Genomic DNA, 14147 nt, shown 5'->3' with positions numbered 1-14147 from the left:
TCCCAAGTTCACTTTCTAGGAAGTATCCTCTCCAAAGGAGCATCAGTCTAATTCCCACCCAGGAAAAACGGTGGAGACATCAATTCGCAGCCCATCTCCCATGGTGGTTTTTTTTTTTTTTTTTTTTGGAAAACAGGTAAGGGCAACAAGAGAAGCCAGGGAAGTTCCATCTCTGCCAGAGCCGGGAAAAAAGAGGGGACCCTCCTTCAGTGCCCGCAAGACAGCTTGGCGGGGACTAGTGACGAGGCAGCGCTGGGTCATCCTCCGCTCAAAGCCGTCCATGTTGTTGGCGGACCGGAGCTCCCGAGGCATCCCTTCGTCGAATTGGGACCATGACAAGGCTCGTCTCTCCTTCCCTCGACATCCTTCGGTCAGCCAGGAACAGGCGGCCCCAAGGCTCCGCGATACGTCGGCATCACAGCTCCTACCAGTCCCTCACACACCCGTCCGGCCTCCAACCCCCACCAACAACTCACCTCATCAGCCAAAGCAACTCAAGCCCGCCCGTCCGCTCGCGTCCCCGCTTATAAACCCTACGCCCCCGGAGCTACGAAAGGGGCGGGGCCTCCGCGGAAGGTCAGCCGACGACTGTCCAATCACTACCCGGCTTCGGCCGCCCTGTCCCACCCCAGCAACCGCATGGCCGCCTTCTCCGGCATGCGGGGCCTCGCCACGTGACTGGATGGACCGTTAACCGCGGGGGGGGGGGCTGGAAAGATGGGGAGTAGGGGAGCGAAGCAACGCTGGGGTTCTAACCGCGCTGAGGGAAATTCGGCGCTGCGGCTATTCATGGGTCCGATAGGGTGAAGGACCCGCTGGCACACCAAGTTAGGTTAGGGGAAAGAGCATCCTTTGGCTGGGTCGACGCCACCCGGCGAACGAGCGGTTTGCAAAATAGAGCGGCGTGTATCAGAAGCGATGAGCCAGCAGACTCGGTAGTTTTGGCTTATATGTTAACGTGTGGAAGCCGGCAAAACTCAAATTCTTCTCGTAGAAGGAAAGGGAGCCACGTTCAGGGATGCACCGAAAAAATAAACAAAAAAAACGAAACGATTTTGGAGGAACTGAATTTGGAGGGGCGCTAGGAATGAGCAGCCCCCGCGCCCCTACCCTTCCTTACGCGTTTCAAAGTTATATTTACCTGCAATTTTTGTTGCAAACCTAGAATTGTTTTTTCATCAGACTAAGCAACATTTCCCCTCACTAGGGGCCACTTTTTCCCCCGTTTCAGCGTAATTGTATCATGTGGGTTCAATCCTATAGGGCTGTAGCCAGATATCAGGGCCCCTAAATTTAAAGGGATTTTTACTTTAAAGCATGCCGGCTGCCTTTTAAAGTTGGTTGGTTCAAGACTGGCTCTTGATACTAAGTACTTTTTATACTGTACTTGCCTAGGTTTTTCTGCCATAATCCATACTGAATATTTTATAGAAAGACAGATGACCAAAGATTAGGGGTCCTCAGGCCATAGGGCTTGACCCTCATTGGTATCTAAGAGTTTTTTTTTTAAAAAAGCATTCCTTTATGCCAGGGGTTCCCAACCCTTTTTATACCCCGTACCCCTATAACACTTCTGATATATTCTCACACCCCTTAAAATAATTATATGCATATAATTATACATACACAGTATACTTTTGAAACTTATAAACCCAAGTTTTCGCACCCCCGGTTGTGGGAACCCCTGCTTTTATACCATTATGTTTGGTATTGTACAATTGTTGCTTTTTTTTTCCACATAGGAAACTTGAAAGGCAAATTTTGTCTTCAGAGAACATACTCTAAAACAATTACAATATGCTTTTGCCAAAGAACAACTTGGCAAATATGCTCTTATATTCATAATTGTACAAATATAAAAGCAGTGGAAAGAGCTACTACAAAGAATATTTGAAAATACAAGGATTAATCTATCTGTGTGTGTGTGTGTGTGTGTGTGTGTGTGTGTGTGTGTGTGTGTGCGCGCCATGTTCTCCCCAAATGCTATTTTCCAAGCTTCATTAATCCATTTTTAATATTTTATAACTACAAGTTAATTTAAAATTAAATTTTAGTTTTAAATTTTTAAGAACTACCAGTCCACAATCATTTCAGAGGTTGAGTTAAATTACATTAGAGTAATGTACCAGAAATTAAAAAGCGCTTAAATGTGACAACTTTGTCTCATTTTAATGTTTTTAGGGAATTTAATTTGTTTTTTAATTCCTGCCCAGGTGAACATTCAAACTAGAAAAACTGTTATTCTAATTCTTGAAAAAGCCTACGGTTAGTTCAGTTTGTACACAACAGCCCTTCCCCAGAAACAAATACTTACCCAAGAGCCATGAAGTAGTGACCCAGATGAGAGATTCCAGCTTTTCAGCAAAATATGAAAGTAGAAAGCCAGGTAGAATTGCTTCTAACTAGCTTCTACCTACCTACCCAGCCTTCATGGTTTTTACTTGTTTGGAAGCGAACAGGAAAAGAACCGAGGAACCAGCTGAGAGGAGGAGTTAATAAAAGAATAGGGGAAGAAGGGAGGGGTTTTCATAATTAGGTCTCTACTGAAAAGAAGCCCATTTCATTGTTGTTGCTAATCTGCATCTACTTACTATTAAGTATTATACGCACTATTGGGTATTGTTAAAAAACCGTAAGATTTTTCAGAAGCTGATCAGAGACTTTGCTGAATATTTGTGTTAATCTGAAATCTTGGCTGGCTAATTGCTGCTTTTTCATTGTAAATCTTTGTAAGGAGTACTAAATAGTCTAGGTTCTGCTTGGTTTAGTAAAATGCAGTTGTTTATAGTTTGATTTCGTGTAATATGAATGAAACTGGTTTGCAAACCAGATTCTGGTTCAATAAATTGTGCCATGGCTATTAGGTTTGTTATTGCTAAAACAACCATGACTTAAATAGGTCTACTTCACACAGTAGTGAAAATCTACTAGATTTGGATTGTGAACAATACCAGTAGATATTTACCTCTACATAGGTATTAAAGTTGTGGAATTTTTTGCTTCTGGCTCTCTCTCTCTTTCTCTTGCATGTGAATGCGTGTGCTCCCCCCACAATACATTGGATTGTTCTTGAGCAGAATTGTGGCTTGTGTTATTTTTGTTTTTACTAATTTTGACTTGACCCAAAGTTTTCACACAACACAGTATCTCTGGTTTAATTCTCATCACTGCAGATTGGTTTTTGGTACCAGAACAGAACTTGCAATCCTTTTGTAACACAGTTCTACATCCATTTTTCGGTACACCAGTGTTCCTCAAAGTGTAGTCCAAGAACCCCTGGAGGACACCCCCCAAAACCTTTTCAGATATATGAAATCAAAATTATTTGCCAACCTATATTGAAAAATATAATAAAATCCCACCAAATAGTTGTGAGAATTTATAATGGTAGTGAACATACCAATTTTAATTTTTTTATACAGGAAATACAGGAAATGTTGATAAACATCCCAACAAACAAATCTTCGATGTCCATAATTTTTAACAGTGGGAAAGGGTCCTGAGAGAAAAATGTTTTAAGAAACACAATTCTAAACCATTTTAATTAAAACTCCTATTTATCTACTTTTTAAGCAGATAATCTTTTTTATAATCTGAATTCAGGAGGTTATTGGGGGGGGCAATATAGCATAGAAATTTGTTCTCAAATGAATATTTGAAACAATCTTAGTTATCTTAGTTATATTGCTCTAGTCTAGTGGAAAATCTGTTTGCATTTTAAGACTTAACAGCCTGAGGGTCCCAGGGGACTGAAGAAATTTTGCGATTGCTCCCTTTCTGTGGTAATTGTGCACCCTTTTTATAGTTATGTTATAACTTATTTGTTTTTATGTATTTAGTGCTTTTTAATTAAGTGTTGTACACCACCCAGAGTCACTTTTATGTGAGAATAGAATAGAAGTAGGAATAGAATAGAATAGAATAGAATAGAATAGAATAGAATACTTTATTGGCCAGGTGTGATTGGACACACAAGGAATTATTATATTCTCAGTATACATAAAAGAAAAGGTATATGAGTCAAGAGTCATAAGGTACAACACTTAATTATAGTCATAGGGTACAATAAGCAATCAAATCATACTAGGAAACAGTCAATATAAACGTGACTATACAAATATAATAAATGAAAATAAAGATACAGAAAATGCAGCATTCAACAGCATGCTTATATATTGGTAGTGGGTCTCATTGGAATCAGAATCGAAGATAGTTTTGATTAGTTGCTTTAATGACTGCTAGTGTACTGGATAAATTACAACACAGTAAAGAACAAGCAATGGTTTATTTAGGTAACTAGATTTTTTTTCCTTCCTATTTTAAATTGAGTTGAGTTTATTGTCATTGCATCTCCTACAACAAAATTAAATACCATCTTCAGTATACATTATGACTGAAAATAAACAAACACACATCCTTCACATTCTATACATTGAATTGAAAACCTCTGATATTGCATTAATATTGCACTATACAGTAGAATTCAATAGAGTGACTGCCCTGGGATAGAAACTGTTTTTCAGCCTATTTGTCCTTGTTTTTATTATCCTGTACCATCTGCTAGATGGTAATAATTCAAAAAAAGGGTGCCCAGGATGAGATGGATCTTTGAGAATGTTTTGAACTTTCTTAAGGCAGAAGGAGCTATAAAGCTCTTCCAAAGATGGAAGAAGGCAACCAATGATCTTCTAGGCAATGATGTTAACCCTCTGGAGTGCTGTCCTATCTGCCACCATGCAATTGGCAAACCATAGACAGGTGTGGTAAATTAAGATACTCTCTATGGTGCAGCGGTAGGTCACCAGCAGTTTTTCATTCGGTTGTTGTTTTCTGGGAAGTCTCAGGTAGTATAATCTCTTCTGAGCCCTTTTGACCAGTGCTGCAATGTGAGCACCCCAGGTCAGGTCCTCTTTTATGGTAATACCCAGAAATTTTAAAACTGGCCGTTTGCTCCACTCGGTCACCATTGATAAGTAAGGGCTGGATGTCTGATCTGTTCCTTCTATAGTCCACTATAAACTCCTTGGTCTTATTGGTGTTGAGAACCAAGTTATTGTCTCCACACCACGAAAGCAACCGGTCCACCTCATCTCAGTAGGCAGACTCATCCCCCCCTGTGGAGATGAGTCCCACCACTGTTGTATCATCTGCAAATTTAGTAATAGTATTACTAGCGTGAATAGGAATGCAGTCATACACATAAAGAGTATCATAAATTAGAGTCTTTATTTGCCATTTTTCTCTAAAGAATATCCATATTGATATTTGCATCTGTGAGTCAATAGAATATCAGAATCATAAATGTTCTTGTTTACATTTCTAATCATCGAGATATATCAAAAGGAGAGTACTTCCCTCTTTCATTTTTTCTAGAGCAGTATATGTGAAGCTGTAAATCTACAATGATGCAACAACAATTATACTATTGGAGAAAAGACAGGTCTATTCATTGAGAAAACAAATTAGTCCTTTAAAAATGAATAAATGAAGTTTGAAAGCATGTTTGAAAAGAATTATTTGCAATCATAGCACGAATTGTTTGCAAGTGCCTCTGCTGCAGTACATAAAAGAGATTACAGTTGCAGTGTTAACCTAGAATAGGGTTTCTAATTTGTGCCCCACAAATTAAGAGCCAAGGTAATCCATTAAACCTTGGTTAAATTAGTAAAGGTTGTAGGGTTGCAGCCTTTCCTTCTTTGTTAAAGAGCTAAGATTAATATCTCTTTTAAATTTTGCATTGCATAATAGTAAAACAGAATGGCAGGATAAAAAGAAATCGTTCGTTAATTCAAATATTCCAGTTTTCTGGACTATGCATGACATTTGAATACAAGCTAACCAAAGAGGTTCGATATTAATAACATGCTTTGCTAAAATGTTTGGTAAACTGGTTAGGCCTGCTGCATGAACACAAGCTATAATCCTTGTAAGTGAGCTTGTACCTTATAAGTTTCTTGGCCATTTGTTTTTAAGAACCTATTTAATTTAGCTGATAATTTTTATATTTTATTTTAGTTAGTAAGTTTGTATGCTTTAACTTTTATTAATTTTGTTCTAAAATGAAGGCGCAAGGAATAATTAGAAAAATAGGATTTTTAATACCAATACATCAAATATCTATTTAGATATTTCATAATATCCAGATTGGAGGAGAGGCAAATTGACTGTGGTCTTTAATCACATTCCAAAACCTTATCTGTGATTTCCCTCACATTTAATATAATTATCCCTTGTTACTTCTAAAAATATGTCTGGCAAGAAGCTGTAATTAGTTTTTATTATAAAAGCTTAGTATGGCTATCATATAAGTTAACTATTTTTAACATTGATGGGAAAACCACACTAAAACTATAATCCTGTATCATGGTTCTTGAAACTAGTAAAGGTAAAGGTTCCCCTTGCACATACATGCTAGTTGTTCCTGACTCTAGGGGGCGGTGCTCATCTCTGTTTCAAAGCTGAAGAGCCAGCGCTGTCCGAAGACATCTCCGTGGTCATGTGGCCAGCATGACTAAATGCCAAAGGCACACAGAATGCTGTTACCTTCCCACCAAAGTGGTCCCTATTTTTCTACTTGCATTTTTACATGCTTTTGAACTGCTAGGTTGGCAGAAGCCTGGGACAAGTAATGGGAGTTCACTCTCTTATGCGGCGCTAGGGATTCGAACCACCAAACTGCCGACCTTTCTGATCGACAAGCTCAGCGTTTTAGTCACTGAGCCACTGTGTCCCATCTTCCTAAAATGAAACTCTTAAAATCAGTCATGGTGGTTGGGATTTGTTTTTGTTTTTTGAGTAAGTATGAATAGATTGTGTGTGAATATTCATAACTAGGCAACCATTTAGTTAAGAGAGTTTTGAGTTTGAATACAATTATTAATTGAACTAAAATGATTATAAATTTGTTTTCTGCATCAGGTATTAATAAAGTTGTAACAAACTTAAGGCCAACAATAGAGAAAATTATGCTAATTTGTCTGTTGTCCTTCTTTCTAAATAGTTTACAAATTGCTAATCTGTATGGATAGTCACTTTTATTACTGGGATTACAATTAATTCGAACACTTGCCCTTGGCATAATTATCACCATTATTTGAATATGTAGAAGTGAAGTAAGAATTCTGTACTTTTGTGAGCTGTAAAAAAAATTTTTTCCTCTTATTGTTGCAATTTCTTTATTTTCAAAGAAATTGCAAACCATAGGCAACAAGATTTTATTTAACACTTTACAAAAGTAGAAAATTTTCTTTAAAAACTTGTTTTAGCCACATAAAGATGCAATAAGCAATGTGATAAGCTTACCATCATATCTAATTGTCAAAAAAGGAAAAAGTGCAAGCATTTTGCTTTTTTATTTAAATAATGGTATCTAGTGCTGTAACATGTTCATCTATTTATGTTCTGTTCAACTTTAAAGTATTAAACTTTAATTTCTGTATTCAAATGCTGGGTGGGAAGTAAGAAAGCTGCCATCCACTAGCTCTAAAGAGTAGGCTATGGTAAATTAGGCATAGCCAGTCTAAAATTTTAAGACCAACACCAAAACACATCATCTTTTTGTTTCTGCCATGCATTCACAAATTATAGTCAGACTTTTGGCTGAAGTTTGCATGATAGTTTATTAAAGGATGAAACCTTCACATTTCCACTTTTGTAAAAAAGGACTACTTTTTAATGTTCATCTGTTTGATCAAGGAATTTATATTTTCCATTTTAACTATTCTGTGACATTCAGCAATGAATGACATGTATTGCTTTATCAATGAGTTGTCAGACAGCAGAGTTATCAGTCTGATGTACCTTTGTCAAATAGTAAAAAAAAAAAAGTTGTTCTGCATGCCTTACATTTATAGGAGTTATTTTCTTATTTTGCTGTATAATGGAGGCCTGCCAAAAGAGAATGCTGCTGCATTTGCAAAACTGTCCAGCACTTACTCAGAACAAGCGTGACAGAGGCCTACATTGTCAGGGGTACAAAGAACAGCTTGAACATCATGATATTGTTTTTCCAGGAGGAATTAGAAAATACAACTGTGAGTTTCCCTTTGTTAATCTTCTCAGTCTTTGCCTTACAAAAGTTCTAGTTGCCATTCAGTTCTGGGTCAGCATCTCGAACTAGTCCTACAAAGCTTAATCCTAATTTGTAAAGTAACAATATAAAGATCTTTCCAATAGCATTTATGTACGTGCTCAGTATTATTTAGCAGTAAAATTTTTTCTTTTTTTAGTCATTATCCTTCAATGTAAATAATTAAAAAACAGAGTGAATTTGACTGGTATCTGAATATAAGCTTGCAAACAAGGAAATATACTCCTACAACTGCATCAACTGAAGTATAGAATGTAGGATATGGACAAACTATAATATGTTCAGAAGAGAGCAATCAACCAGAAAAAATCTGGAAGGAAAAAAATTATGAGGAATTTTCTAACTATAAAGTAATGAAACAGACTGCCTCAGGAGGCAAAGGATTCCTTCATCATACATATTTAAGAATGTTTGGCTATCCATGTGTCAGGAGTAATTAAATAGAAAAATCCTGCCTGGGCAGTATATTAATGAAGATGTTCTTCAAAGTCCTTTCCAATCCTTACCTTCTTTGATTCTAGGAAAACCAAGTAAATCATACTTCTACTCAGTGCAATAAGTAAATTCAGAAATTATGGTTTCTTCCATGTACCATAGTCAAGGGAGCCATGTTTAATATCCAGAAAAATATCTTTTGGGGGAGTAAAAAGTAATTACATTTCTATGTCACCTTTCTTTTAGGTTAAGTAGGTGCAATATAATTTATTTCTCACTCTCCTCCAACCATCTTGCAAATATTTATTCTCACTTTTTCTTAATCTTAGAGAAGTGTAAAATTCTTCTTCACACCCACCCATCCCTGCCTTTGTAACTCATACATCTACACAGAAAAATAAATTTCAAAGAATAGGGTGCCCTACAGCTTTGGAACTCATGCCCATCTTTTCCTAAAATGGTATATTCTGGACATGTTGGATTTCAGTTCTTACCATGATTCTGATTGCTGCTATGCTTGACAATAATGACAGCTCAAATCTAACCTATCTGGACTACATCCAGTTGACAAATTTGGCCCTTCCATTGCTTTTTCTAGTCTTTGTTGAAATACACATTTATTGGCAGAGTATTTTAAGGTTTAGGATTTTAATAGTTTTTAGTTGTTTTAGTTGCCATCTTTTTACCATGATACTATTTAGTAGTTTTTACTGGATACATTTCTTAATCTTTTAATATGGATTTAATGTGTTGCAAAAATAGATGAAGTTGTCTTGAGAACATTTGCCAAAAGGATAGTAAGTAACCTTGCTGAAGGGGGCAAGGATTGCTGGTGACATTTTTCTAATCACATAATCTCTGTGTGATTAATTTTATTGAAATCCAGTGTCCAAGTAATGTACAGTAAATAACTAGCAACCACTTAGTTGATCCAGTATTTATATTTGAAAGACCCTCCCTCCCACGAGCAGAAAGGTCTCATTTCAATATATGACTCTTCTTTATTTTTTGCTTGTGAATACAATGGCCAGTTTGTCTTGCTTGTGTGAGAAGAAGCCAAGACAGAAAAAAGGGAAATATATGTTTCATTCCATGTCACCTAAATTTAGAAGGATCTTTTGAGAGGAGAATATACCAGTATACCTGTTCATTATCAGCAGGAGAAGATGCTTTTTGCTGCAATCTTCAAATTAATTGGAGCATTGCCTAAAAATAACTTAGTGAAAATACTAAGAATGTTCTGCAAATAAAATATTTGTCCTTGAAATGGCTTCATGGGTATAATGACAGTATAATCTCTTCTGCTTTTCCTGAATGTCTTTTAAAGTGTTACTAGTGGACTCATTGGGTCATTTGATTCAGAAATATTTCCTTATCAGATTCCTTAATGTCTTCATAATGACAGAGTCTGTAATGTATTGTCTCTGCTGGAAAATTTGGGATGCATCCAGAGATTTATCTGCCTTGAAAATAGCCTGTGTTGAATTGTATAGTACAATGAAACATCAGCATAGGAAATGTTTTATGACAGTTTATATTTTGTCATCGACTGTTTTATAATTTTTATGTTATATATTGTTTTATAAAATATGCCAAATTACACATAATTTGCTTCCCAGATTTTGGGCGCATTCTGTAAATTAGCCCACTCAAGGTACCTTGGTTTCAAAAAATGTTGCTCTGTGGTGCACCATTTCACCCAATTAAAGGTTAAAGTAATCAGAATTTCAGTACATATATATATTTAAGGAGAGGTTACATTAGCTTTTTTGGTTGCCAAATGTCTACTCAGTGGATCCAAAACTTTGCTCTTTAAGGTCTTTAGGTAAACCAAGAGTTCACAGGATAGTTACCTGTCTGAATTCTCAAAATGGGCATGAATATGTTCCTACTTCTTTGAAAATTAAATGAAAGGCGGGTGTTCTAATCCAGACAATGGATTATAATCCAGTTAGTTATAGGTTATAATCCAAAGAGCCCTAAAATAAATTGTCCCAATGTTTTTGCCTCTGCAAGGCATTACTTATAAGGGAGGTTGAGAAAACTATCAAATGGGATTTGACCCTTTCTTAAGCACTAACATGCCTGTCGCTTTATTGCTGACTTAGCTATTAGATGAAAATGCTTTTGCATGGAATTGGTTTTAGTCACCCTAATAGCTGTGGGAAAGAATATAACCTTGTTGGTATTTTTTTCTTAATTTTATTTTATTCAGAAGATTCAAATAAAAAACACAAAAGAAATTTTTAACAAAGACAAAGGTAGACAAGAACATTAAAAAATATGTATTAAAAAGAACAAAAGACAAAAACACATATTTTACCCCTAGATGAACACTGACAGATCTATTGCAACAATAGCTCCCCCCCCCCCCCCAAAAAAAGCAGGTCCAAAATTTATAAGCTGCAGCATTTATTTGCAGCCCAACTGACCTGTCATATATTACATATATGAAAGAAAAAGTAGTTAATAAGGTTAAACAACAGCACAGATAAAGTTCAAGGCATTCTGTTAACCGTTTGTTATTGTGACTTACTCATAGAAAGCCTGTCTGGTTTCTTATTTACCCCAATCACCCCAATCATTATCTCTGATTTGTCGCGGATGAAATACTGAGAACGTTCCCAACAATTGCATCTCATTTCCAAAATTGGTAAATCTCTTGTTGTAAATCTCGGTAATATCCATTGTTGAAAAATTCTCCTTAATAACACAGTATTCCTCTTACGAAGAAAGTCTAGTCCATCCTTCATCAATTCCATTATCTCAGAATTTCTTTTATTCATATTCCTTTCAATCTATTTTGGCAAATCCATATTTTTCAAACCAAGTACTTTCTTCTACACATCTGACAGCAAAGATCAGGTTCCAATTCATCAAACTGCAAACCAAGTCTAACTACTTCTTGACTGCGTTTGGACATCATGTTGAGTTCACACAACTGTTATTGATCCCCTTGATTTTTTTGTTTACATTTTCAAATAAAACCTGTTAGAGAGCTTTCTTTTTTCAAATGCTTTCCATAACATTTTATCTCCTTTTAGAGACATTTGAGAATCACACTGTTCTTTCTATAAGGAGAAGAGAAGTGGATAAGTTGTAGCCCAGGAAAAGGCTTCTCCCTCCACACCTGGGGTTAAAGAAAGGGAAATTTTCCCATCAAAAATTAAAAAATAAATATCAAAACTCTTTAAAAAAAACTAGAAAGAGTAAAATTTGAATATAATCCTGTGTAAATATAAGACCTTTTTACTGCCAAAGGAAATATATTTTCACCACAAGTAGCCTTATGGCTAAATGAAAATCATTTGGAATTTAATAGTAAATAGTAAAAGAACAAAAAAAAGTTGTAAAAGTCCAGCAAGAAGTTATAAAATAGGTCAGAAGTCAACTAGTCATGAATCAAGAGATAGTAGCTTCCAAAGATGCAATTAAAACCCAGGCACATTAAAAAAAACCCGAACAGCTGAAGGGAAAAAACGGCAAGAGACCAGACCTGATTTGAGCTCCTTACTTACCGAGATCTGCAGCCATCAAGACCCCCCACTCTTCTCCAGGGGCCACGATCTTCTCCAGAGGGTAGGATCATTTGAAGGTCACCTTGGGTCCCACCTAGTCTCCCCTTTAAAAAAAACCGCTGAGCAAACACCCCAAATAACCAGCTTTGGTGGCAAAATCAGTTGTTTATCAGCAGGAGAAAAAGAATTGCTTGTTATCTCATGGGAGGAGCTCCATTATTATTTTTTTAACTTTTTGGCAGCTTTTGATAGCATTGTCCATGGTACAATGGAACGACAGGTAGCTCTTCACTTACATTTAGTGACCATTTGAAGTTAAAACACTGAAAAAAGTGACTTATGATCAGTGGTGGGATTCCAAATCATGTGTTATTGGTTCTTAGTGCGCGCTTTGAGCGAATCAGCTGAGCTTTTTTTAAAAAAAGGGATATAGGACAGGAAATGGCAGGGGCAATTCCGCTACTGATATGCCAGAACCAGTCCGAACCGACTGAATACCACCTCTGCTTATGACCATTGTTCACACAACTGTTGCAGCCACCCATTGGTCATGTGATCAGAATTCAGAAGCATGGCAACTGATTATTTATGGCGGTGTCATCTTTTGCAACTTTCTGAGAAGCAAAGTCAATGGGAAAGCCAGAGTCACTTTACAACCATGTTATTAACTGCAGTGATTCACTTAACAAATGTGCGAAGAAAGATCGTAAACACTGAGCCATCATGCCAGTTATTTAATTACATAATTAAAAATAAATGTAATATTTATTACCCAGTTTGGGTAATGAAACGCCTGCAAGAAAACAATCGAGCTGAGAGAGCACCAAGGACTTCTCATTTCAACCCTGAGCTGCAAAATTCTCCTTTACTGGTACATTGAATATTATTTCCCATATGTTTTCTCCTTATAACAATATGGAGACAGTGGGAATTTCTTATGCAAACTGCTCCATCTGGTGGTTCTTGGAAACCATCTGGTTCCAAATCATATTAAAAACACTGCGCCTCAGCTCCTCAGTCTAGCTGAAATGGTCTCCCATCCAACTATGAATTAGGGCTGAATTAGAGCATATTCGTATAATCTTCTGACAGTGACCCTGATGAAGTACAGCAGTGTTTCTCAACCTTGGCAATTTTAAGATGGATGGACTTCAATTCAACCCAGAATTTACCAGTTCATATTTCTCTACATCTGAAAAACATTGACAGATAAATTAACTCATACTGAAGATTAAGCTCTGAATTGAAATAATTGTGAATAGGTAATTTTAGGAAACAACAGCAGCCATTTAAAACAGGACTAATTTTTTTCATTCTGCTTGTTCTGTGAGCCATTTTGTTTGGCAGATCTTGCTAGCTATGCAGGCAACAGAGTGTATACTTAAGAGAACCATGGCACCTGTTTTGAAAATGCAGCATGTGCATTGATAGCCCTTATTATTTCTTGTCTCTTCTTATGAAACTTCATAGGAAAAACAAGGGCATGAATAGAAAGTGAAATAAAGCAATAAAGCTTAGCTGCCAGATCAGAACTATTCCAGTTTTTAAAAAAGAAGGACATCTCTAGACACGAGTACTCATAGTGTTGATAGTTCTTCCATTGCAACTTGCAACCATTTTTCAAGGCACTGGTTTGGGGTGGGTGTTTTTTTTTGTAATTTCAGTATTTTTGGGGGGAACAAATTCAGGATTGAGGAATTTATGTGATACATATATCACACAAATACATAAAATTGTTGGCACAGATTGCTTGCAAATCATTGTATTCAGTAGAAACAGCATCCTTTACTGTTTTCTTCTTTAACATCCAAGGAAGCAAACAATTCAAGTTCTGAATCAATGTTTACCACTGGCAATTCACCAAATAAGGAAGGCAGAAGTTTGATCCTTATATGCCATAGACATTCCTACTGAGTCAAAATGTGTACTAATAAATGGGTTCAATTTCTACTAATGAAAATGGAAAACTGGAAACAGGAACATTTAACAAGAACTTTGCTCGGGGAAAACTCCTCCCCAATTTTTGCCACTGTAAACCTAGCCTCATTTCAGAATCAGAGCAAAAATGCTGCCCATGACCATCTTTGATTAAAAAAATGTTCTAA

At 36.6% G+C, this 14147-nt stretch overlaps 1 protein-coding gene across 12 annotated transcripts in view; it reads right to left on the bottom strand.

Annotated features, from left to right (window-relative positions):
- The window catches only part of CAPRIN2 (caprin family member 2), a 31032-nt gene extending 30473 nt beyond the window's left edge, over positions 1-559 (bottom strand). For all 12 annotated transcript variants that reach the window (XM_087935014.1, XM_087935012.1, XM_087935004.1 and 9 more), the window contains exon 1: positions 477-559. The gene's annotated coding sequence lies outside the window, so the exon portion shown is untranslated. The remainder of the gene's footprint in view (positions 1-476) is intronic.
- Between the last annotated feature and the right edge of the window lie 13588 nt (positions 560-14147).

The sequence above is a fragment of the Pseudonaja textilis genome, chromosome 5 (genome assembly GCF_049901715.1).
Source record: "Pseudonaja textilis isolate UNSWEBS1 chromosome 5, rPseTex1.2, whole genome shotgun sequence".
In the NCBI taxonomy this organism is placed as follows: Eukaryota; Metazoa; Chordata; class Lepidosauria; order Squamata; family Elapidae; genus Pseudonaja; species Pseudonaja textilis.
The sequence above is the reverse complement of the archived record's forward strand: the minus strand, read 5'-3'. Positions and strand labels throughout refer to the sequence as shown.